Here is a 23939-nt window from a genome sequence, read left to right as displayed (position 1 = left end):
AGTTTGAGGGTACAGAATTGAACGATTTCTGTTCATTTTAACTTCACATACTAAATACCTTTCAGATATCTATTTTTGCATAAAGGCGTGTCAACCCACTTTCAGGCCATTTTCCTTCCACAATGAGAAAAAAAAATTGCCTGAAAGTGGGTCAACGGACCATTTAAATGTCAACACAACCCAGTGAGAATTCAGCAGGTGAATGATGACAGAGAATAAAAATCAAAATAATATATATTACTGTGATTATGGAAAAAACTATACCAATAGTATATACCAAAATTACTGCAGCTGTACTGCAGCTCTTGTGGGGTGTTACTGGTCTGCAGTGGTTAGTATCGATCAAAAGCGGTCCAAGGAAGGAACAGTGGTGAACCAACAACAGGTTTATGGGCAACCACTTTACTCCCCACATGGATCAGAGAGCCTTCTCTGATCCATGTGGGGAGTGAAGTGGTTCAATCCAACAGATGACCTACTGCAGACCAGTCGGGTCTTTCACCAGGATAACGCACAAAGCAAAGAAATGGTTCAGGAATGGTTTGAGATTTTGACTTTCCCCATATCTCAATCCAATCAAGCATTTGTGGGATGCTTACATCCTGTGCTGTATGGTTTGGAGAGGGTGGCAGAAGGAAGAACTGAAGATGATTTTCACTTAGCATCTTCAGGACTGTCCTGTGTTGGTAATAATACTAATAAACGGGACCATAAGAGAGAAGAAGACACCCTACAATGAGTTAAAACATTAACTTGTTTATTCCTACTTAAAACAGATTATTATAGATTTGAAAATCTTATTTGGTTTTCATATGTACCCATTTTCAGTGATATAAACTTTTTTTTTTAAGTAACCTATATTTGGCAACAGCATAATAAAACTGGAAAATCTGTTTTTGGTGTGCCACCCCAATATTCTTAGTGGCCAGCATATGGCCACCCCTATAAAACAAAATCTGGAGGCGCCCCTGTCAGAGGGACAACTCAGGCTGAGCTTGGAGACAAAGTTAGAGAGACGTGCAGAGGAGGGACGGTGGATATACCGGGAAAAGGATGTTGAAGACGAAACTGCCAGACAGAAGGAAAAGACCACAGACAATATTCACCATATTTTGTGAATGAAAGTAGTCAGCGTCATTATTAGTACGAATAATTTCAATGACATGCATGGAAATCGAGGATTAAAACTCGCTGATAGATTCTGGGGCGAAATAACAGAACAGCGTCACCTAGAGGCGCTATGCTAGTTTATTGCCCAAGGGCACGTCGGTAGAAAGGCTTCAGCTTTGATGTCCGATTGAAGAACTAAGTGCAAACACTGTCTACTGTCTAATAAGACCTAATTTACGCGGCGGTGGGTTCCATTAAATCTATTTTAGTAGTGATAAGTGGAGGTGACCGTTGACACAGTATCGCGCGTGTCCGCTGACCGGGCGCATCTATTTTCAGTTCTGGAGGGGGAGGAAGGTGTGCAACTCACCCCCATCCGCGCTCAGAGGTGGGACAAACCGAACTCCCCTATCGTTTGACGCTGGATAGCTAACCCGGAAACAGCGGCAGCAAATCGCTGTTCCCTTTCTTTGAGCCCGTACCGCTGCTTGTAGCGTGGTGTCCAGCCGACGGTTGCCGTGTTTCTCCGCGAGCATCAAGGTAAAACACAAAGAAAATACTACTTTATTCGCACTCTTTCTTTCCTTTCTGTTAGTCACCTTCGCTGTCCGCCGTATGCCATTCATTGAAGCTTGCTCTGAGTGTTAGACTTTGCTCCTCGAAGGCAAAACTGTTGAATTAAAAAAAAAAAATCAGGTAAAATCAAACCTAGGTAGGGTTAAGTTGGCGTTAAAGTAAAAGGAGGGGTAAATGCGAGCATGACGGTGTTACATCCTCGGTGTACCGTTAACTTCCCCTTTCAGAACAACGGACTGGTTCTCAGACAGGAGGCATTAGGCTCCGATGCTGAGCAGGATTTCCCTTAATTTATCCACAGACGCTGAGCGATACATGCCTGACCCACAGCACTTCACCGATGACCAGGCTATCAGCTGTGTTTGGCGTGTGTGCACAGTTTTAAACGGACCGTATGGCTGTGGATTAGGACTGCGCGCTTGCAGGCAGCAAATGAAGCTTCATTAAAGGAAATGCACACACAGTGACAGATGGGGCAGCAGGTTCAGGGCTGGGTTTGTCTTCGGTCATATTTTTATTTTAAAAGCTGTGGCTTGATTTCAAAGTGCTGGGAGTTCATATAAAGTGTCAGCAGTAGCAGCCGCAGAGTATACACATACCTGCAAAAGTCCGAAATTAGACCTGCTGTTGGTTAATTGAAGTCACCGCATGCTTTATATGCTCTTTATAGAGGTTTCTTACATGAATAGTTACTACAGTTGCCAAGTAATATCAAGTACCTAAAAGTGAGGACCCTTTTTTTGCAGTCCAGCACTGGGATTTCTGTAGACTGCATGCTTAATCTTTGCATCAGTGTTTCAGTATAACCACAGTATATAATTTCCTGTCTGCCCAGAAGTGGAAATGAAACATCCAGACGATTTGTTGACAGTGTTTGGAAAGTGCAATGTCCTACTTCAGATTCGTCTCAAAAGGTCTCAGGCTCGCTCCTGCTGCAATTTAGGAACCCCTGAGTGTAGTCAGACATGCACAAAGTTACTCCACCATCTTTAAAGATGGCTCAAGTCACTTCAGTGCGTCACCCGGATATTGCAGACTCATACTTTATTTCACAATTGCTTAGTATCACTTTCCCCTCCATGTGTGGCTCTAAAAGGGAGTGGAGAGGGGAGTGTTAGGGCTCTCTCAATAAGGCTTTTTCCAGTGTGTATTAAAAATTTAGGCCTTCAATGTGATTTATTTATTTATTTATTTTAAATGACAAAGGAAGGAGTAAACTGCACAGACTTCTGTATAGTAACGTTTTCCTACAGGCACATTTTGAGACAGAAAAAGCCCTGCAGCCCATTTAGCTGAAAAGTAAAATATTTGCATCCATTTTTCAATGCCGCCGCATATAGAAAAGGCACTGATAAATGTACAATTTCCTTTCCGCTCAAAGTCTACCGAAAGTGGAAGTGAAACGTGTGCAGACGGATGGATTTGTTGATTAGTGCAGCTTTAAATTTAAGGTCTCACTCCTGCTGCACATTAGAAACCTCCAAGTTTAGTTAGACATGTAAAACGTTGCTCCACTATCTTTTCTGATGGCACCAGTCATGCATACCAACCGGATATTGCAGACTCATACTTCAATTCACAGATGTTTACTGTGACTTTTCCCCTTGTGTCAAAAGCACCTCAGATGTGGCTTAAAAACAAGTATATGAGGTCGAGAAGGGATGGAAACTGAATCAAGTATCGCCTCTTTTTATGTTTTAGACCTCTAAAGATTGACTGGAGGACGCAACAGTACCCAAGTGTTGCCACAGTCAGTTGTGAGATGTTAGACGAGGTGAAACTTGTTGCGCCCTGTCTCCTTCCCTTGCTGCTCTTGTGTGAACAGCTGGGATCATCGCCAGTTCCTCCTTATTTTTATTTATTTATTTATTTATTGTCTTGATCTTTCTGCTGTCACAAAAAGTGTAAAAGCGGGGAGAAAAGACTGCTTGCGATAACAAAGTGAAATGTTGTGTGGAGGAAGTTGTTTATGTGAGCTTTTTTTTTTTTTTTTTTTTTTTTTTTTTTTTTTTAAATGCTCACAGTCTTGAATGAGAAAATATGGCTGACTTGGCCGCGTGTTTTCCCTCATAAATCCTGCAGGTACGGGCGTGCAGGTGCGCTTAGGCATGACCTTTTCTTAGAAATCAAATGTGGGCTGGATACCGTGACGTGTCAGCAGCAAACCAAACAAATGTTAGGAGCCCTGGGGGTGACTTTCGCGGGTTTAATCTTGTGTTAATGGAACAATAGGCATTTGGAAAATAATGTAGTTTTGTAGTCAACAGCAGCAGATAGCCTTAGAATATAATAAGACAAAGATAAACAAAGCCTGCATAAAAGAAGTGCACGTTTCTCCCGTGAGGAGAGATTTGCCACGTTTTCTCCGGCAAATGTTGTTCGGATAGTTGTACACGGTACAGCTGGTAGAGAGAATGTAATGGTGGTCAGTTTTAATTATTTATAATGTTTCCAGGAGTCTTCCTGAGCTTTTCAGTCATCACACAGACCGACCTGCACTCAAAGCCAGGGTAATATTATATATTTTATATTTACTGTTCTGATAGCTTTACATTTCCCCACATTGTAGAGCTCACAGGACCCACTCCCTGAAACACACCTGTTGGCTTCAGCTTGGGTTTACTGAAGTTATTCTCAGTATGCTGACACTCGGTCTGTATTATATAGAGTGTCTCTGATCGTCTCACGCTGAACACACTGAACATCTCCTCATCTTTGAGTCATTGTTGTAACACGTCCAGCTCATGTACCATTGTGTGGTTTTTGCAGCAGTGTTGTGACATTACAGGCAGCCCAACACATGTTTATTTACTACACAGTGACAGCTTGGTCCGAGCATTTTTCATGTTTGCTGTGGCTACGTAGCCAAGCGGCGCAAGATTATTTTCTGGTTTGGTAACGTAATTTAAGCTTAAAGGAGGCAATAACCCAAGCACTTGTGCAACACCACACAACCCAACGCAGTCACCTCAAATAACCACCAAAAACAGTCCCCACAGAAAAGATTCACGAGTATTTGCCTGTTTGCCGTGCTGTTCATCTTATTGTGTCCAGCACTCGTTTTTAAAATAGCGCAGCGAGCACGGTTGGCAGAAAAGCGTTGTATTGATCCATTTCTCTGGCATTAAGCTGTTTGTGCAGTTATTGGGATTAACTTCCTCGAACTCATCTGGCATGTTCAGCATTCAGCTCTAACACCATTATCATGACATGGCCTTAATCCAGAGGAGCCGCAGACTTCAGCATTTCAATTTTAAGATTGTTTCCCCCCCCACATATGTGTTTAAAGACACTTAAATTATAAATCCAACATTCTTACACCATACACTTTGTTTAAAAGTTGCTCGTTGCTTGGATCACTGCGTAGGTTGGTAACCTGCCTGTCATACAATATTATCGCAGTTTTTGACATCTTAAAAAAAGCTGAGTATTGCAGTAATATGTGTTGTAATTTATCAAAATTTTGCAAATGCAAATTCTTCTCAAATTTAAACTTTGTCAGTATTTTTAGTCCAATAAGCTAAAGTTATTTGCTTCAGTTATTTTTTTTGCTACAAAATAAGACTGTCAAGCACTCCAACACCGTGTTACTGTTGCCTTAATATGAGTCAGTTTGCAATTGGATAGGCTTAGTTAGCAATTACATGCAATGTGTTTCTAATAATAAATCATAAATCATCAAATATCACGTATCTGTTGCTGTCTTCATGGACAGAAGTTCACATGTAAATATTAAATTTGCACTCAGTAAACTTCCTGTTCTTCAGGAACCTAACCAGAACGCAACCAGCTGGCAACTGGTTTAGTCGAGTTGTGCTTGTTCGCAAAGACTCATAACATGTTAGCAATCCGTCTGCATTTATAAATGAGAACGCATGTATTCGCAAACCTTCTATAATCGCTCAGAGCGACTGCAGTCGGTCCAAGTCAGACTGCGACTGTTTGCAGAAAGGTTGCCGCCCAGGTGACCTGTGCAGCCACCTTGCGATAAAAGTGGTTGTCAGTGCGCAGCACCCTCAAGCTCTGGGCGAGCATTTAGTTACCACAGTCGTTCAGAATGTGAAAAGATTCAGTAGAAACACCAATCAGAGGCAAGGTTGCTGTCCTATTTTTATCTGTGTGACTGAGCTGTTAGCTTGCTCTGAATTAGGAGGTAGCTTTGTTGAGTTGAGTGTGTCCAGTGTTGGATGGTTTTGCGGTTGAGCTGACTTAATGTACGTTTGCTTGGCTAACATGATCTCAGGATGGCGGTGCATGAGATGGGCCCTTTTTCTTCATCTTATTCCCAGGGTATTTTCATTTATTTAATAAAATATCAATATTTTGTGTCCCTTTATCAATACAATATCGCCACGCACTGTATTGGCCCCCATTACACTCAGTGTTTTCCTCCATGCAGCTAGAAAAACCTGACACCCTCTAAAGAGTTTTTGCTCTTTCACTGAGGGAAAATAGTCAGGACTGCCATTAACAATATATTTTTGAATATGCATTTACTTACATTTACTCAAGCTTACAATACATCTTTGTTTATCAAATGTTCAAAGGAATATCAGAAAAAGACATCAACGTCTTTTAACTGCAGTAACTAGCACCTTTTGCATTAATTACATGTGGGGCCAATTGTGGTTGTGTGCACAGGCACCTCCTCACGCAGGCCACACGGAGCCAGGAAAAACCCAGACTGTTATGACTAAAATGGGTGAAACCTTGTGGTCCTTCATGCTTCTGCATCAAATTTGGTAGAGAATTCTGACTTAGCTGACTGGTATTCATTCTCTAAAAAGTGTAAAGGTTTTTCCAAATCTCACACCGTTCTGATTATTCTTTTTATATATATATATGTATATATGTATTTTTTTAATTTATTTTTATTTTTACAATAACATAGGTTTAAAGGATTTTTTTCAATTTGGGAATTAACAGAGAAAGGACTTTTGTGATAGCGGTTGTCTAATATACCCTCTGATCACACGTGATTGTATTCCTCCCTTTGCATGCCGGCTCATGTCCTTAGATTTGAACTGTCGACTTATTTTGAGTCATTTAGTAGTAAATCCTAACTGTAATGCCCCCTCATTCAGAGCAAGATCTAAATCTATTTTTCTTGCAGTTGTTTGGAACTTTATCTCTACTGTTTTGTGATCTGTTCTTTTGAAACCTCATTGTTTCTTATGCACTTCCTGCTGCTGTGTTGGCCAAGACGACCTCGGCGAGGGACTTCTCCTGCCTAAATAAACTATTACAAATGATGTTAAAGGGCACTGCATGCTCCCTGCTGTTCAGTCTGCAAACGGATATATTTAATAGTTTACTGATTAACACACGCTGACTGTATTTCGCATTAAATGAGCACAGAAAGGTGGTCTGAGGCTGCGGAGGTCCTCACTCTGGTTTGTGTTTGTAGTTTTTGGCGGGGACGAGTAATATGCTTTTGATATGTGGCTCTGATGTTTATGAGTCAGTGTGTGTGTGCCAGTTTCTAATCTGCAGGGCTGGCTGTGCTGGTAGACTTGAGCATTCCTCTCAACTTTCTCACTTCCGTCTGTGATCCTGCTTCATCTGAAGCCCAAAGCGTGCACATAATGAGAAAAGAAAGCAATCTTGTTTCTTTTTTTCTTTTTCTTTTTGCTCTTGTAAGCAGGCATCTGACGGCCTTTAATGGGATGCTCACTATTTCCTGCTTGGTGTATGCACCAGCAGCAGCATCTCCAATGGAAATATGAAGCGAGGTGGACTTTGCCTTGAGAAAGTGCTGTTTAAGTGGTCAAGTCTTCTCAGTATTCTTAGTTGTGTTTTTGGACACAGACTTTCAGATGTATGATTTGTTTCCAAGTAAAATTTTCCACTGTTAAAGGGCAAAAAGGTCACATTTGAGGCCTGAGGGGGACGGTGATGTGTGATAGCTTTCAGTGCTCAAACCAGAAACCACAGTTTGAGTCATACAAGGAAACGATTTTTACTCTTAGATTTGTGTTATTTTAAGTGTTATTGTCACCGGAAAGGAGTCTGTTAAGTTTAGGGACTAAAATCGACTCAGGTTTAGGAAGGAAAAACTACTCGTTAGGTTTAGGCACAAAACAGCTCGGCTAGGCTTAGGCATTAAATGGTTGTTCTAGACTTAGACTTAAATTGCTCAGTTAGGTTTAGGTTTTATACTACTCAGCTAGGGTAAGGCATTTAGGAAAGGAAAACTATTAGGTTAGATTAAGGCATTAAATTATTCATGTTGGTTTAGGCATTAAAATAGACTTGTTTAAGTTAAGGTATTGAAAACGACTTTAAGTATAGGCACTCTGTTGGGTTTAGCAAAAACTAAAAGTCAGTTAGGTTCAGGTATTAAATTAAATTGGTTAGGGATTAGGTATGAAAAACTACTGTTAGGTTTTAGCAATAAAAATGAAACTAGCTGATTAAGTTTGTAAAGAGCTCGTGGTTTGGGTGAGACTACCGTGGTTCTCACTTTTTCAAAGCTAGTTTCATCGGTTGCCATGGTGACAGGACCTCTCTGAGGAGTCTGGTGTCTTACATGGTGCAGAAGCGATAGACTTCCCCCTACAATACATTAGTTTCCTAATTGACATCTTGCCATGAGACTGGGCTGTAGTATACCACATTAAGACAATAAATATCACTGCTCACTCAATGAGAAGGAAAAAACACTGTGCTCCTACCCCCACACTCATGCACTGAAAACCCCTACAGGCTCACACTAGAGAAAATCTACTTTCACTTCATCCTGCTGCATTGAGAGAAATATTCACTCATGACAAAAGCCACAGTGGGGATTTTTATTTTATTTTATGTTTTTGTGATAACATGTCAGATTCAACAGGCATGAGATTCTCATGCGGCTGCCTACATTTTCAGCAGACGCTCAGAGCAGACGTGCTACCACAGATGGCAAATCAGCATGGTACAAATCCAGTTTTTGCATGAAAGTGTTGCTGTGCTGCCCCCGCACCAAACCTCCCATTTTCACATAGTATTAAAGCTGTTATATAAAAACGAGTCGCTCCCACTTTCACCCCAATTGCCTGTACATTGTGTAGTCAGGTCTAGAATTTCCTGCTTGCTTCAACCTGATGTAGTACATCTGAATATACATCCTTATGTGAAATAATGTAATGGTGCTTAATATTTTGTTCAGCCAAAATACTCTATTTAGTCCATTAGTCAACAAAAATGATTTTCTCAGTTTTATGGCATTTTAAATTGAATATTTGTGGTGTGGGGCTTAAAAGGAGTAATTTGAAGACGTCCCCTTGGATTCTGGGTAAGCTGTAATGGACATTTTAGAAATTTTATGACACTTTATTGATAATAACCAGGGTTTAATGGGATTTGGCATTAAACCCTGGTACTTAGAAGTACGCTTAGAAGTACATTTTGTTAGGTATACCTGTTTAACTGCTTATTAATGCAAATATCTAATCGGCCGGTCACATGGCAGCAGATTTAAACTGAGCATCAATTGGCATGGTTGTTGGTGACAGATGGGCTGGTCTGAGTCTTTTCAGAAACTGGTAATCGCCTGGGATTTTCCCACTCAACAATCTCTCGGATTTACTGAGAAATATCCAGTGAGCAGCAGTTCTCTGGGTGAAAGTGGCTTGCTGATGCCAGAGGGCAGAGGAGAAAGGCCAGACTGGTTTGAACTCAGTTGTAACATAATGTTTAAACCAAGGCATGCAGATGAGCACCTCTGAACACACAGCACATCGAACTTATAGCAGCAGAAGACCACACTGGGTGACCCTCATGTCAACTAACGGGAAACTGTGGCTACAGTTTTCACAGGCTCACCAGAAATGGACAACAGAAGATTGGGAAAAATGTCACCTCATGTGAAGATTCTCGGTTTCTGCCACTTTTTTTTTTTTATACCATCTTGTACCACCAGCTTTTTTAAAATTAAAATTCTGGCTTTCAAGTATTCTGTTTAACAGTTCCCTTGTTAACTCTTTCATCTCTTGCACTTTGCTTTATTTTTGTTGCTTCCTAAAAACCCAAATTATATTTATTCTTTATTTATTTATCTTGGTCCAAGAAAATCCACTTCTTTTCTTTTTTCTTTTAAATGTGAGTAATCTATGTTATTAAAAAAAAAAATCACAATCTAAGTATCTTCTTAGTATCAAAGACATTTATAATGGATCTGTGTGCCAGCGTCTGGTTGCGTGATTGACTGTAGATCCCTGGCACGGTGTAAATATTCCTGTCCAGCAGAGAGGAACGAGTCCTAAACAAGCATTTGTTGTGTCATTTCAGTTCAAGCATCTCCGGCCCGTGTAAGCGATCTGTGGGAGATTGCTTAATGAAATGATTTTCCACAGAGGCTCCGCTGTGCTCTGCGGGCTTCAGTAATTTCAGTCACACAGCCGATATCCCTCGTCAGTCCTCGGCTCTCGCGCGCCAGAGGGGAAAGGGGAATACAAGTTGTCATGACAACCCAAGTTTTTATGGAAGATTTATTCAGAGGTGTCGAAACTAACAGCGTGAGGGACAGTTTTAAGTCCCAGTGTCACTTTCTTCATTTTGGTTCTGGAGATGCTCACAAGTCTTTTGCCGCTCTCTCTCTCTCCTCGACTGCACAGCCAGCATTTTCCATCTAGGCTCCATCATCACAAGAAAACATCTGCCTTTGAAGTTTCATTCATACAGCTGCAGTATTGTAAAACACACTACACAGGTGAGATTGGAGGTGTTGTCAGTTTTGGAAAGAAAGTTGGAGCTTATGATCACATAATGTCAGTGACCCAAATGTCATGTTGAGTGTAAATGTTTAAAATCTCTAGGTTTCTAAGCACATCACAAGTTGTGTGTTGTTGTTTTTTTTATTTATTTATTTATTTATTTAAATCACTCTGTATAATAATAATAATAATAATAATAATAATAATAATAATAATAATAATAAATAAATAAATAAATAAATAAATAAATCCCCATTTAAGTCCTTCAAACAGCTGTAAGTATTTAAAAATCCATCTACACCTTGTTAACTTTCCATCTAACTTCTTAAACACTTATTCAGTTAAGGGTTGCAGGAGTACTGGGGCTTATCCCCGTATGTTGTTGGGTGTGAGGTGGGGTTACCCAGTACAGGTCAACAGGCAATCACAGGGCCAACACACTCACATTTGCACCTACAACCGACTTAACCATTTAACCTAACATGCATGTCTTTGGACTGTGGGAGGAAGCTGGAGTACCCTCATGGAGCCCATGAAGGCATGAGGAGAACATGCAAGTAAAGCAGGGCGATATGACCAAAAATATTTATCACGATAGACATTTGAAAATTTGCGATAACGATATAACTGACGATATGATTGACACTAGAAAAAATACTTTGCAACTCCACAACTTTATTAGTGCAACCCCCCCCCCCCCCCCAAAAAAAAAAACATCAATGTATTTTCACTTCAACAAGCAGCTGTTGTTTTTTTTTTTTTTTTTTTTTATGTGCATTAAAGTTATATACAAATTTAACAGTGCAAATGCAAATTCCTTGCTGACAGTTCAACCAAAAGGCATTTTCAGTGGAAATTGGCCGACATATCTTCAGCATAACCATGTATAATATCCACAAAACTTAAAAAGAGGTTATACACACACAATACTGTAATACTATATTGAAGCACAGTACGTATCACTCCGAAGCTTCTGCCTACGATAGCCGTAATGCTCCGACAATCCATCAAGCGGTGCGGCTTCGTAGCTTAGCAAAGTCGTACTAAAACATTTGACAGATTTTCGAGCGCCGTGTACATAAAATCGTTTCGCGGTCAGTAAACACAACCAGAATTCATACATAAGGCCCATTAGATTATAAGGGGCACTGTCGATTTTCAGAAAAATCAAAGGATTGATTTTAAGTGTGCCGCATTTTCCAAAAAAGCACGCTCTACCAAAAATAGTGCTTTGTTGTGTATCTGACGGACGAAAGCCAAAACCAGTTCCACACCACTGAAGTTGGAGCATTTTTACAAACCAATTCTGGTTCATCCGTTTCATTCAACGATCCGCTTACGCCCTTCTCATTCTCCGCCATGCTTTTTCCGCCATGTGCGTATGAAAACAAAGATACTGCGCATGCACGTTTTACCCATATTCTATCGCGATATTTCATTTTCTTATCGTTGCCCAACATTATACCGGTATTACCGTGAATGGTATGATATGGCAGAGCCATACATGCAAGCTCCACACAAAGGCCTCCGATGGCTTAGGCAGTTCAAATATTCTTTTACAGCTGAAACATCTGAAGCTCAAAATTGGTTTTATCCATGTGGATGACAACCCGATGTGCTCCAAATCTCACTGATTACCTTATGCAGCACATGTTTTAGTGTTTGTAGTGCACACAGCATCAGGGCCACACACGCTGTCCCACATTTATTGAGTCCTTCATGTGGCTGAGTAAAATTAAAGCCAAACAAGTGTACATGGTGTGTTAGCTTATTGCTCCTGCAAACCGAGAGAGCACAGTCCAATATCAGTTTGCTACACAAGCACTTATTGTTGGAGCTTTTGTGATCCAACAGCAAAACTGTAATATTTTATACACTGTGCAGAACAGACCAATCCAGCTCTGGTATGCAGCGACCCTGCCCCCCCTTTTTTTTTTTTTTTTTTTCATAATCAAAACAAGGAAATAAATGAAGGAGCAGGAAGTGAGCACATGGTTAGGAGAAAGCTCATTGGCATGCCACTCCAGCATGTAGTTCGCTGGAGTTTTTGTTTATGTTTGTAACTGGAGTGTAATGAAAATTGCATTTTAGCCGCTCCTTCTGTCTTGGTTTTATTTAGATTGACCATGTTCGGATGAAGTACCTGTTGGGAAAAGCGTAGCTGCCTCTGAGGTGACTAAAACCCCAAACTGTGAAACGCCCACATCGGTTAACTGTTAACTGTTTTGTCTCTGATTGCTTTGATTTTTTTTTTTTTTAAAAACGCTGCTTGGAGGAGTGAGCAAAGTTGAATCACCGCTCGCACACATGCTCACACACAGCCTGAGTGCGCTGAATGAGCTCATCGTGTGGGTCTTTTCCTGCAGCAGCACTCAAGTGAATGACTGTGTACTTCTGCACTCACAGGTTGAGCCATGCACCTCAAAAGCATGGTGGTGGTTAGAAGAGCTGATCTTAGTCATTTGCCCCAGGATAATTTGATTTAATTTACAGGCGAGAGAGAGAGAGAGAGAACGAGCTTGGGCAGCCTCGTATTTATTGTATTAGCTGTAACAAAGCACTATGAAGTAGCATCTAACCTATGTGCTTGACTTTTTAGCCAAGCTAGCAGCTCGCCTGCACTCCAGTGCTTTCTTCACACGTAAATGTCTCATCAGTTGAATGGATTCTGATGAAGCTTTGTACAGTCACAACTCTGGCTCTAACACAACCACAGTGATATGTTGGATGACGCCTGGTTCTACTGGAGGTTTCTTCCTATTAAAAGGGAGTTTTTCCTTCTCACTGTCACCAAGCGCTTGCTCAAAGAGCATCATGTGATTGCTGGGATTTTCTCTGTATTATTGTACAATGTCTACCTTAAAATGGAAATGAATTTCCATCCACTAGCACGATCAGACAATACAATCTGTGTTGGGTTAAGCCCCTCTGCACTTTGTGTTTAGTACATGGACTTAACAACTACGTGACCCACTGATTTATCATCAACATGTGGCAACTTCAGTATCAAGGTTGTGAAATGATTTAAAAAAAAAAAAAAAAAAAAAAAAAAATCACTTCACTAGAATTGTTATGAAGAGAGTGGCGATTGTAACATGAGTCTATGGCAGGGGAGGGAAACTCCAGGCCTCGAGGGCATCCTTGATCCAACACAGCTGATTTAAATGGCTAAATGACCTCCTCAAAATGTCCTGAAGTTCTCCAGAGGCCTGCTAATGAACTAATCATTAGGGGTGCAACAATACTGGTATTGGTATTGAACCGTTCCATACAGTGCTTTCGGTTTGGTACGCATATGTATCGAACAATACAAAATTTTTAATTTATTTTATCAACTTTTCTTTTGAGGATACTGTCTGTGTTGAGAGCTCAGTGGATCTGCGTTCGACTACTCTTCCTAGGCTGCACTGTCGAGCGCAGATCCACTGAGCGCAGCGCAGTTGCAACATGGCAACTGCCTCAACAGCCTCCCCCACCCTCATTCAGATCTGGCGTTTGGTACTATTTTGGTTTTCATGTGAAGTATGACCCTGATTGTAAGCGCGTCATGGACAAATTTAAAACAGTATGTTGGATGTGTCACGCAATGCTCAATAGTGGCAACTAGTGCGTTAGCGCAGTTAGCTCGTTAACGTGCTGACGCCGTCCAGCCCCACGCACAGGGCGATCCGCGGTAACTCGTTAACGGAGATTTGCTGCGTTAATGTCATTTTAACGAGATTAACGCTGACAGCACTAGTGGGAATATGACTGCACATTTACACCGACATCATCCTAGTGCAAAGAGAAGTGGAAGCAGACAAAAACAACAAGCACGCATGCTACAAACTTTACCCGCAGCCGTTAGCATATGATTCTCCTTATGGGGTTTAATATGCTGCTGAGAGTATACCCCAGAAGAAGCATATAGTATAGCTTTTATTTTGGAACGAGCCATTTCTCTGTAATAAACTCTCTTTTCCAAAGATGAGTGATTTCTCGATCAGATTAATTTTTTTTTATTACTTTGTTATTTCAGCAACATTACATTTAAAAACTGTACTTTTGAGTTAAAATATATATTTATAATTTCAATAGATGACAAATTAAAAAGGCATGAACATTTTTTTTGTATCGAAAAAATATCGAACCCTGACACCAAAGTATGAACCAACCCTGAATTTTGTGTATCGTTGCACCCCTACTAATCATGTGATTCAGGTGTGTTGACCCAGGGTGAGATCTAAAACCTCCAGGACACCAGCCTTCAAGGCCTGGAGTTGCCCACCCCTGGTCTATGGGGATCACTAAACTCACTTATGGGGCCGGCCACATGTGGCTGTTAGAGGAACTGCAGTTTCAGGCACTACAGATTTGTCTTCATTTTCCAGCCCTGGAGGACGTGGCTTGATTTAGTATTAAGTCAGAACAGTTGGCATACACAGACTTTAAAGGAAGCAGTTTATGCACAGTAGACTTCCTGAGTAGTTGGATTTTCTTATTCCTCAAGTATTGTTTTAATATTTTTAATTACATTTTGCATGAAAGTCTATCTACAATGGCAAGACTAATGGAACTTTAATTTTAATAGTCTGTGGGACTTGTGCAGAATCACAAGTCTAACAGGATATCAAAATGCTGTCTTTTTTCACTGCCACGCCTCTCTGCTGTAATGTATCTGATTAAATATCCTGCCATGCTGTGTCTTCAGCAGCTGACTTGCACTGTTTGATATTACAGAACCAAACCTTAACTGTAGCACCACAGCTGACATACTGCTCTGCATGATGTAGGCTTAAATGTAACCTCTATGACCTCAAGCGATATTCAAGCGATGATTTGGCTGTATGTTGTGACCCCAGCTGTGTTTGAGATGCATAGCGGACTCCCATGATGCCCTGCTACAAATGTTTCCTATGGCATGTCAGCTCTGTTGGATTAAGAGCAAGTCACATTACATTAACGGGGAGAAAAGTAAAATAGGAGAGGCTGTTACACCCCCTTTTTTCAGGTTCACAAGAATGTATCTTCCTTGTTTAGTCTTATTTTCTTCTTCTCTGGTTTCTCGTGTGTAGCTTAGCCCTTTGACAGTGTCTTATTTCATCACGTTTGCCCTCTGCTCAACAAGTCTCTCTCAGGCTTCACTGTTCTTGTGGTTCTGGGGTTTGAAGTCTGATCACATTCATGCATGACCAGCACTGATGCCACCGCTGTGCATTTGTATGCAGGCTGGCGAGAAGAGAGCTGCCTCGGTCCTAATGGTCTCACAGTCTACTGAGCGTGCACTCTCAATCAGGGCTGCATGACTTGTGAAACGAGCTTGTGGCTTGCAGAGACTGTTGAATCTTGAAACTGAGAGTCGTGAGGTTATTATTTTCATATTTAGACCTAAGAACCAACCAGACGCACAAAACGTGTGCTAAATGTTTCAGTCGCTTCGATTTCTTATTAATGTGGCGGGTTTAGGCGTTTCCACATCTCAATAAAAGGACTCAAACGTGAGTTGGGTGAGTGAGTTGTGCTGTAGTCCTCTTACAGGAGGAAGCGTGGAGTCTTGTAGAAAACCTGAAGTGAATCAGAGGAAGTGTTACACAATAGGAAGTGGTGTGCTTTTTTTCATGCGATTCTGTTTGTTCCATGCTTCTTTTTTTCTCCTTTCTAAAAATTCACTTACTCTGGCCCATATTTCTCAAGGTAGTCGCATTAGGATAGAACAGGCCAGTTATTGCCTATTGTTTGTGTTTGCATTTTCTCTCATAGTGCTGCGTTTCCTTTTTTGTGTGCTACAGCTCATTTTAAAAGGGAACCCAAAGACAGACAGTCATTTCTAAAGGGTGTAACCAGTATGTGTGAAGTGTGCAACAGTAGTGTTGTCCAACTTTGGTAAAGTCAAAATGCACAAAATAGTTGCTTAGCTGTGGAGTTTTTTTTGTTGTTTTGTTTTTTTAGTGCATTTCAACTAATTTAGTTGAACTTTGTCTGCAGGAGGAACAGTGATGCCACGTCTTGTTATCTCTAGTTGCGGATGTTTTTTTAGGATTTTTTTCAAGCTCTAGATTGTAAAGTTTTATGTTTTGTTGCTGTTGATCTTTGTTTCAGAGGCTGACCTCTGCTGGAGGACTGTGACCCCGGGGCCACCTGCCAGGCCGGGCCTCCCTGCTCCTGCCAGACACACAGCTCCACTGCTGGTAAGTCCTAAAAGATGCGTTTCTGTTGATGTGCTAATCAAATAGGGAAAAACTGGAACAATTCATAATAATTTAAACTTTCAATGACAAATCTTTGTGCCGTGTTGTGGCAACATGTAAACACAAAGCAGGAAATTCACTCTGCAAAGCAAATGCATGTCCGGACAGTGCTCACTAAGTCAGACTGCTCAATGATTATATTAGCTTTGAACCTCATACTGCACGCTAGTCTGTGGTTATTTCCATTGGAACAGTATAAAATTCCCACTCAAAGTCCGCAAGTTGCACACGTGCATCATTTTCATCAATGCAAAAATTGAAGCTATTTTTATCCTCAGCATCTTTCTTTTCCCACCCCTGATTACCATCTGCTTATCTTCTGTTATTTTGTTTGCATGTCTATTTATACCTGCACATATTCACAACTGATATGTTTCCTTATTTGCATTCACTGCAGGTGCTTAAAGGCTTTTGAGATCACCATAAATACTGCCGTCATTCATTTGTGTAACTATATTTTTCCAGTTGTTTAGGTCATTGGCACATACTGAAGAGCGTTGAATTGAATGGAAGCATTTCCCTAAATAGAGGCTGAGTCAGTTCATTTTGCTTTCTTTCCACTGCTAGTGTTTTTTTTTTTTTTCCATGCTAATGTGGGAGAAAATTCAGTTAGCTGCTGTTTCTATTACAAAGTTTGGCTTCAATCACAAACACAAGTGGCATACTTTGCATTCTCAGGCCAGATCTCAGGGAAAATTGGTTATAAAGCACATTTTTAAGGGAAAATTGAGGCCAGGTCACTAGGTGCTTGAGTTTCTGTGTCTTTTCTCCTCAGACTATCCCAATTTAACAAATCTCTGAGCATAAAAGTGCATTCACTCGTAAAAATAATTAGAAAATCTTCACCATTTATCTTCTTGTCGCTGGTGGAAGAGCTACTGCTGTAATGGCCCGCGTTCATAAAATTTCAGCCTACTTTTCTGACAACCATCACCTCATCTCATTGACGTTTAAGCATTAGTAGCTCTCTGTGCACAAATACAGACATGTCATTATGTAAGACCGCCTGTGGTGCACCTATGCCTGTTATAGTCCTAATGTGCAGTGCTGTGGGTGTATGTGTAATGCTGGCACAGGAAATGAAATGCATTGTGGGCCATAAAAAGGAGTTGAGTAATGTAGGTGCTCCCGGTTTCCTGTCCCCCCCCCCCATCAAGGCCAGAGTGTTTATATAACCACAGGGCACGGGGTCACGGCTCCCGTGATGAGCTGGCAGCTCTGGTGTTGGACGGTGTTTAGTAGTTGGTCAATTGTGGACTCAAACTCACTCCTGGTGATTTTAGACGAATATTTTAGTGCTGTGTCGTTCATCTCTCCCTGCTCGTATGCGTGCCCATCCCTGTTGTATTTTCCTCTGTGTCTCCTTGGAGATTGTTACCATGCCACACAGCTATCATTTGATTGGCTCAGCTGTGGAGCTGGAATGCTAGGCTGCTTTGACAGCTAAGCCTCAGGTGGTTCATATATAGGATTGCTAAGTCAGTGTGTGTCCCCATGTGAGGCTTGTAGTGTGTATGCGTGTGTATAGGCTAATGCTTCTGCAGTGCCTTATTGAGACTCAAATCTATTCACTTAAATCGGCCTGAACGGTTGCTGTGCAGTATACGACCCTGCAGCGGTGCAGGGGAACAAACATGTGATGGACTATACATGAAGAAAGGGAATGAGTTAATGCAGCAGCCTGAGGTCTGTGTGGAAGGGCGGATTAACCCTGCTTAAACCAGGGGGAGGGTGGTAGCCATAGATGAAGCTGTTCTTGGCTCTTATAATTGGATCAATACTGCCCCCAGCTGGTGAAGCCTTGAAGTGTTATTGTTATGGACATGAATGCAAAATATGTGTAATTGTCTTCTATATATAGCTCTAAACTTGCACTAAATTACAGATAGAAGCTGTTTTTTGACCAGTTTAAGTGATTCAGCTGGTAGATCACATAATAAGCTGTTGTTATTATTATTATTTTTAAATACTAAATGAATATCAGTTTCTCCACTCCTGACTCAGCATATGGAAGCTGTTCTGGCCTCCTGCTCTCAGCCAACCCCACCCTCTGAGTAGGTCATTTGAGATGATGCATCTGAAAGGGTGTAATATGTAGAGTGGCTCGTTATGTCAGTTAAAAGCCCCCAGCTTCTCCTAGGTTATCTATTATTTATGCCGCTGGAGGCTTGACGCCGTGTAACTTCCTGCCCAGGTTTTCCGTCAGGAAGCTCGCAGACTGCTGCCATATGCGCCAGAAAAACTGAACATGTGGAAAGCTAGTTTTAAACTTGGAACTGACATATATTATTTCTATTTCTTGTCAATGGAAATAGTGTCATTTTTTCCCCAAGAGATATGGGAGTGTTTAGCCTTAAATAGTTGTTAACACCGGATGGCGCTGTTGGATCTGGCATCGGACCTTCTCTCCAACTTAGTAAAATGAAATTTGCAAGCCTTGCAGAAGTATTCTGCAGGGTTTCCATCAAGAGACAGTTTACAGTAAAATCAGTTTATTGTAAATATTCCCACTTCCTGTTTGCATTTGTAAAAGTAAACAAAAAGATGCATAAATGTGCCGGTACAAGCTTTGGGAGTGGCTCTCATCCTTCCTGCCTTCTCTGCACAGCTGCTTTCCTCCTCCAGATGGCACTCGCCTCCTACTCAATATAAATGTCAGTTCTCTACAATCTGACACTCATCATCACTCCCAAACCTCCTCTGTGCCCCACCCAAAATCCTGTTGGGGTAATATTCTGCAGGAGGAAAAAACATGCAAGGATTATGTTTGATTCTAAAATTGAAATTAGGCTTAAATTGGAAATTCATCTCTTCCCGAATGCTTTTGTAAGTAAGATTAAAAGATGCTGCTGATGTTGGTGAGTCAGTCAAAGGTCAGGCAAGTAATGATGGTTTAGGGTGGGGTGGGGGCGTTGTTTCTGCAGAGGAACGAGGGAGAATGTATGTGAATGGATTTAGGAGGCAGATGCCCCGAGGGAGGTGGCACTTAGAACAGGACAGCGAGTCAATGCTAACCCCACTCCCTGTTAATGATCTCCTCACACATACCAGGAAGAAGTCAGAGGACTCTCAAGGGCAGAGTGGGAGGGTGTGAAGGGCCTGGCTCTGAGGTGGATGGAGCAGAAAATGAAAAAGTAAATTTATATGAAAGATGATGCAAATGTCACTGAGCCTCCTGATTTGAATATTTTTAAAATAAGGAGGATTGATCTGAAATTAACATCATCCAGCCTGTGAGCCCTGCTCTCTCTCTCTCTTCCCTGTCTGTTGGTGTGACTGAAGAGCGGCACTAAGAGCCTCTCCACAGAGCTCAATGGAGCCCGCGTTTTAGCTGACTCTGGTGCATCTGCCTGTTGCCATGGTTTCCATCTTTCATCAGGTGCCGTCCAGAAAGCAGCGCTTAGCAGAGGATGAGGCGCTCCCGCTTTCATCCTTCCTCTCTGATCTGCTTCTCTGGACAGAACGGCAGTTTTCATAACTGAGTTCGTTACAGCTGTTGGCGACAGGGGATGTTTTTAGCTGGAGAAAGACGAGACTGCCGATACCGGATGTCACCTCAAGTGACGCCGTCTGTCTTCCTGTAGGTTTGTTTTGATTTGCCCCGAATCTGGGTGAGTGGGGTATTAGCCGATGTTTACGCGGGTGCAACAATACAGAGGCGTGGCTACGAGTTCAGAGAGTTCACCCACATAAACAAACAAATCGTAGCCTGCCCCCGCTGCTCCTCCCTTTTTCTCGTCACCTTGCACCCCCCCCCCCCCCCAAGCAATTTTTAGTCAGCTGGGTGAGATCGGTAGGAGATAGTTGTGGTGGGTGGGGGGTGAGGAGGAGATGAGTGGGGGGGGTGGGGTTAGGGGGAAATGGGGACGCATGCCAGTCCCATTTGGGAAGTGCTCCCCCATTTTCTGCCTGTCGAGTCAGGCCAGTGTCAGCGAGCTCCGGCGGGTCCAGGTCTGGCCGAGTGGGCTAATGCGATGTGGCGTGTCACCCGGGGAATCTAGGTCAAGTTTAAAGCTGCCTAGTTCTGCCCGCCTCTGCCGCAGTGTGACGCTTCAAATCCCTCCCCTTCCACGCACGCAATAATATTCAGCACGCGTCCATACCTGCACTTTTATTTTGCATTTGTTTTATATTTTAATCATTTCACCCTGATCAAAATGAGCTCTGCATTTCCTGTTACAGGCTGTGTTTATTGCAAGCATAAACACACTCATCTCTCACACACATGCCTTGCCCCATCCCACCCCCACTCCTACCCCTATCCACACACACAAACACAGACAGACACCCCAGGCAAGCTCTCAGCCCGTCCACGGCAGAGCCCACGTGACGCTCCGCGCGGAGGCTGGGGAAAGGGAGGGCGTTGTTTTTCCCCTCCATAGTAAAGCAGCGGGGCACGTGGATTCTCATGCTGCAGCCGAGTAGTGGAATGTCAGCACTATCCCTCCCTCGCATCAGCCAGCTTTCCAGTTGCCCCGAGCCGTTTCTGCAAGGATGGCCGCGGCAGTGCTCGGTTTCAGCCCTGTCCCGCTTTTTATTAAATGGAGAGGCACAGAGCTGGGAGATGTTTTTAAAAAAAGGCAGTGCCATTCTGAGGTCAGGCTGCTGCATGGGCGTGGCACTGTTTTGGTTTCTTCACCGAATGGGCTTGAACCTCCCTCCACCGTCTGTAATCTGCACATATTTGTTTTGGATTGTAGCTTCAGTCGGATGACATTTTCCTGGAATAATGGCAGGGTGTCAGTGTGAAAGTCCGCCTTTATCGTGTTTTTATTGCAACGATCTGCACGTGTTCATCAGTAAAACTAGATTTTCATCTTTAATAAAAATTAGAGAATTTGCTGAGCTACACAGAAAAATGAAATCGCATCCAATCCAGTCACTAACAGATGGGTTCAGACACTTCTCCATCATCTGTAGTTGATTTTACTATCCTGCTAATCCGCTGTTTTTGGCGCATTACCTCATCTGTATTAATATATTCGTGCGCTTTCAAGTCTTACTACTACTGTACTTGCTCTTCACCGGGAGCTCGAACCTGATTGGCTGCTGCATTCTTTTCAATGGCACCAAATTTTTTTCGACTCCATGGATACAGCGAGCTGTTGGTTAGGCCGGCTCAGCCAATGGGAGAGCTGCGCGGGCTCCAGCTTGTCAGATTCTGCCCCCTGGCCTTGGAGGCAGCCCTCCCCTCCCTTCCCACCCTCATTGAGAGCACGCGATGTCTCAGCGGGGGGGTTCAAAACAACACCAAGATTGTCGTCGGCTTCTCTGTGGTGCCCAGGACATGCCAGGACTGCTGGGTACTGCTCAAACTCTCTTTAATATAGTGTCTGCACTTTCTTCACTACGCTATCACTAAGCAACCAGTTACACTTAGTTACACAAATTGTTGGAAATACATCTTTAAAGAAAAAGTCCAAATAAACAGCAAAGTCAGTTATCTGTAAGTGGTTCTTTTGATGAATTTTGGTGGAAGAAATTTGCATAATGGACAGATTTAATTTGCTCTTTTTTTTCTTTTCTCTGCACTTTAAGATTCTCTAGTGGACTTTGAAACGCAGCCACGCAAATCCCCGTCCTTTAAATGACCTCATTTTAAACGGCACAGGGGAGCAGCGCCGGGCCTGCAAGGCTGCCAGTGCCCTCGTTGAAGCGCTGCGAGCCCAGGCTGCTCTGCCCAGTCAGCGAGCAGCTGAAAGGTGGCAGTAGAAGATAATGATGATGGAGATGGTGTTGGGGTAGTGCCCACATCATCCAGCAGGGTGAAGTCGGTGACAGCTCTCATCGCTTTCCGAGGCTGCATCAGGTGCCGCTTTCCGACAGCCAGTGAGGTGCTGGCGTTGGCACGGTCAGACATTCAGGTCACATTAGAGGAGGGTAGTTTGATGAGACCGGACAAGGCAGGTGGGGCTTTGCAGGTGGTCTGTGGATTTGGCTGGTGACACAGTTTGTAGAGGCGCTTTTGAAGTAAATAAAAGTAAAAAAAATATCACTGTTCATCCACTGATTTCATGCTGATGCACAGGAAATCAGAGAGAAGCTCATTTTAAATGCACACCAAATATTTATTAGAATATATTCAAGTTAAATTTAGGATTCCTACTACCAAATATTTATTTTTTGATATAATCTATTACTTGTAACAAAACAACTAAATAAAAACAAAACAGGGCAAATGACGACTTGGACAAATTCAGCTTCAACTCGTCATTCAGTCATTTAAAAACTGTCTGCTCATCGCACTTCGAAAACAAAAAAAAAAGGGACATGACCCAGTGCTCGGTTTTCAACATTCAAGAATCCTCCCTACACGATGCATCTCATGCATTTTAAAAGCGCCCCGTCTCAACCTCTGCTCCTGACTGCTGAGTGCGTACTTTGCTCTGTCGCAGCACCTCCCTGTCTTCCAGAATCACCTGCGCTGGCGTGATTTGCCCCCGTCTCTGCAGACCCTCGCTCGAACGCTTTGGCTCTTCACCTGCCACTCATCTCGGGTGACATCTGCCTGCCAAAATTGAATTGCGTCACTGTTCTGCGCCGACCCCTCTCTCGCAAAGCCCGTCCATCTCCACCCCGTCACCGAGGGCTAAGGCTGCCACCGTTTCTCTCTCTACAAACTGTAGCAGATCTCTGACTTATCAAATGTCTGTCAGCCTCTGTAGCGCTGCGCTTTCGAGGAGTCGGAGGATTGACAGCAGAGAGCGGCGCAAGGGTGTCGCTTTTCATTGCACAGCTCGCAGCTGACTTGTGAGAATGTGTGTGTGTGTGTACATATACAGTATATATATATATATACTGTATGTGTGGGTCTTCGTCGCCTCCTCATACCTGCAAAGCACTTGAAGATCATCATAGCCACAAAAACTGGGTCGTTTTCACAGGCCCTACATAAATAACCATAAATCATACTGGGTGGTAACAAATTCCAGTTAACGGGGAGTGAGGACACACTGGTAAATTTGTGACTTTGATTGGCCTACCTGCAGTAAAGTTAGGAGTTTGTTTCCAGAAACACACTTGACAGAAATCTTTTCATTGTCCTGCTCTCCTTTTTTGTTTTTTTTGTTTTGCCCATTATAGGCAAACAAAAACGTAAAGATATAATTGTATTGCAGTGCTCTGTTTTTCCTACGGGTGTGGCAAAAACATTTTCCTCCAAGGATCAGAAACCCTGGTGCTGTAGTTGTATAAAAGTATGACTCACTTCTGGTAGCAAGTCTCTAAACAAATCTCAGCTCTTGTCTTCAAATGCGTCTGGTCACCTATTTTGGGCATATTCATTTTTTGAGCAGAATTAACATTTTCCTTTGAAACTTTAAGTTAATAG

At 42.4% G+C, this 23939-nt stretch overlaps 1 protein-coding gene across 1 annotated transcript in view; it reads left to right on the top strand.

Moving 5' to 3' along the window:
• Positions 1-1579: 1579 nt before the first annotated feature.
• Positions 1580-23939, top strand: part of fam49bb (family with sequence similarity 49 member Bb) — a 40805-nt gene continuing 18445 nt past the window's right edge. The window contains exons 1-2 of the mRNA XM_040044238.1: positions 1580-1650; positions 16461-16549. The gene's annotated coding sequence lies outside the window, so the exon portion shown is untranslated. The remainder of the gene's footprint in view (positions 1651-16460; positions 16550-23939) is intronic.

The sequence above is a fragment of the Simochromis diagramma genome, unplaced genomic scaffold (assembly GCF_900408965.1).
Source record: "Simochromis diagramma unplaced genomic scaffold, fSimDia1.1 OVJJ01000602.1, whole genome shotgun sequence".
Lineage (NCBI taxonomy): Eukaryota > Metazoa > Chordata > Actinopteri > Cichliformes > Cichlidae > Simochromis > Simochromis diagramma.
The sequence above is the reverse complement of the archived record's forward strand: the minus strand, read 5'-3'. Positions and strand labels throughout refer to the sequence as shown.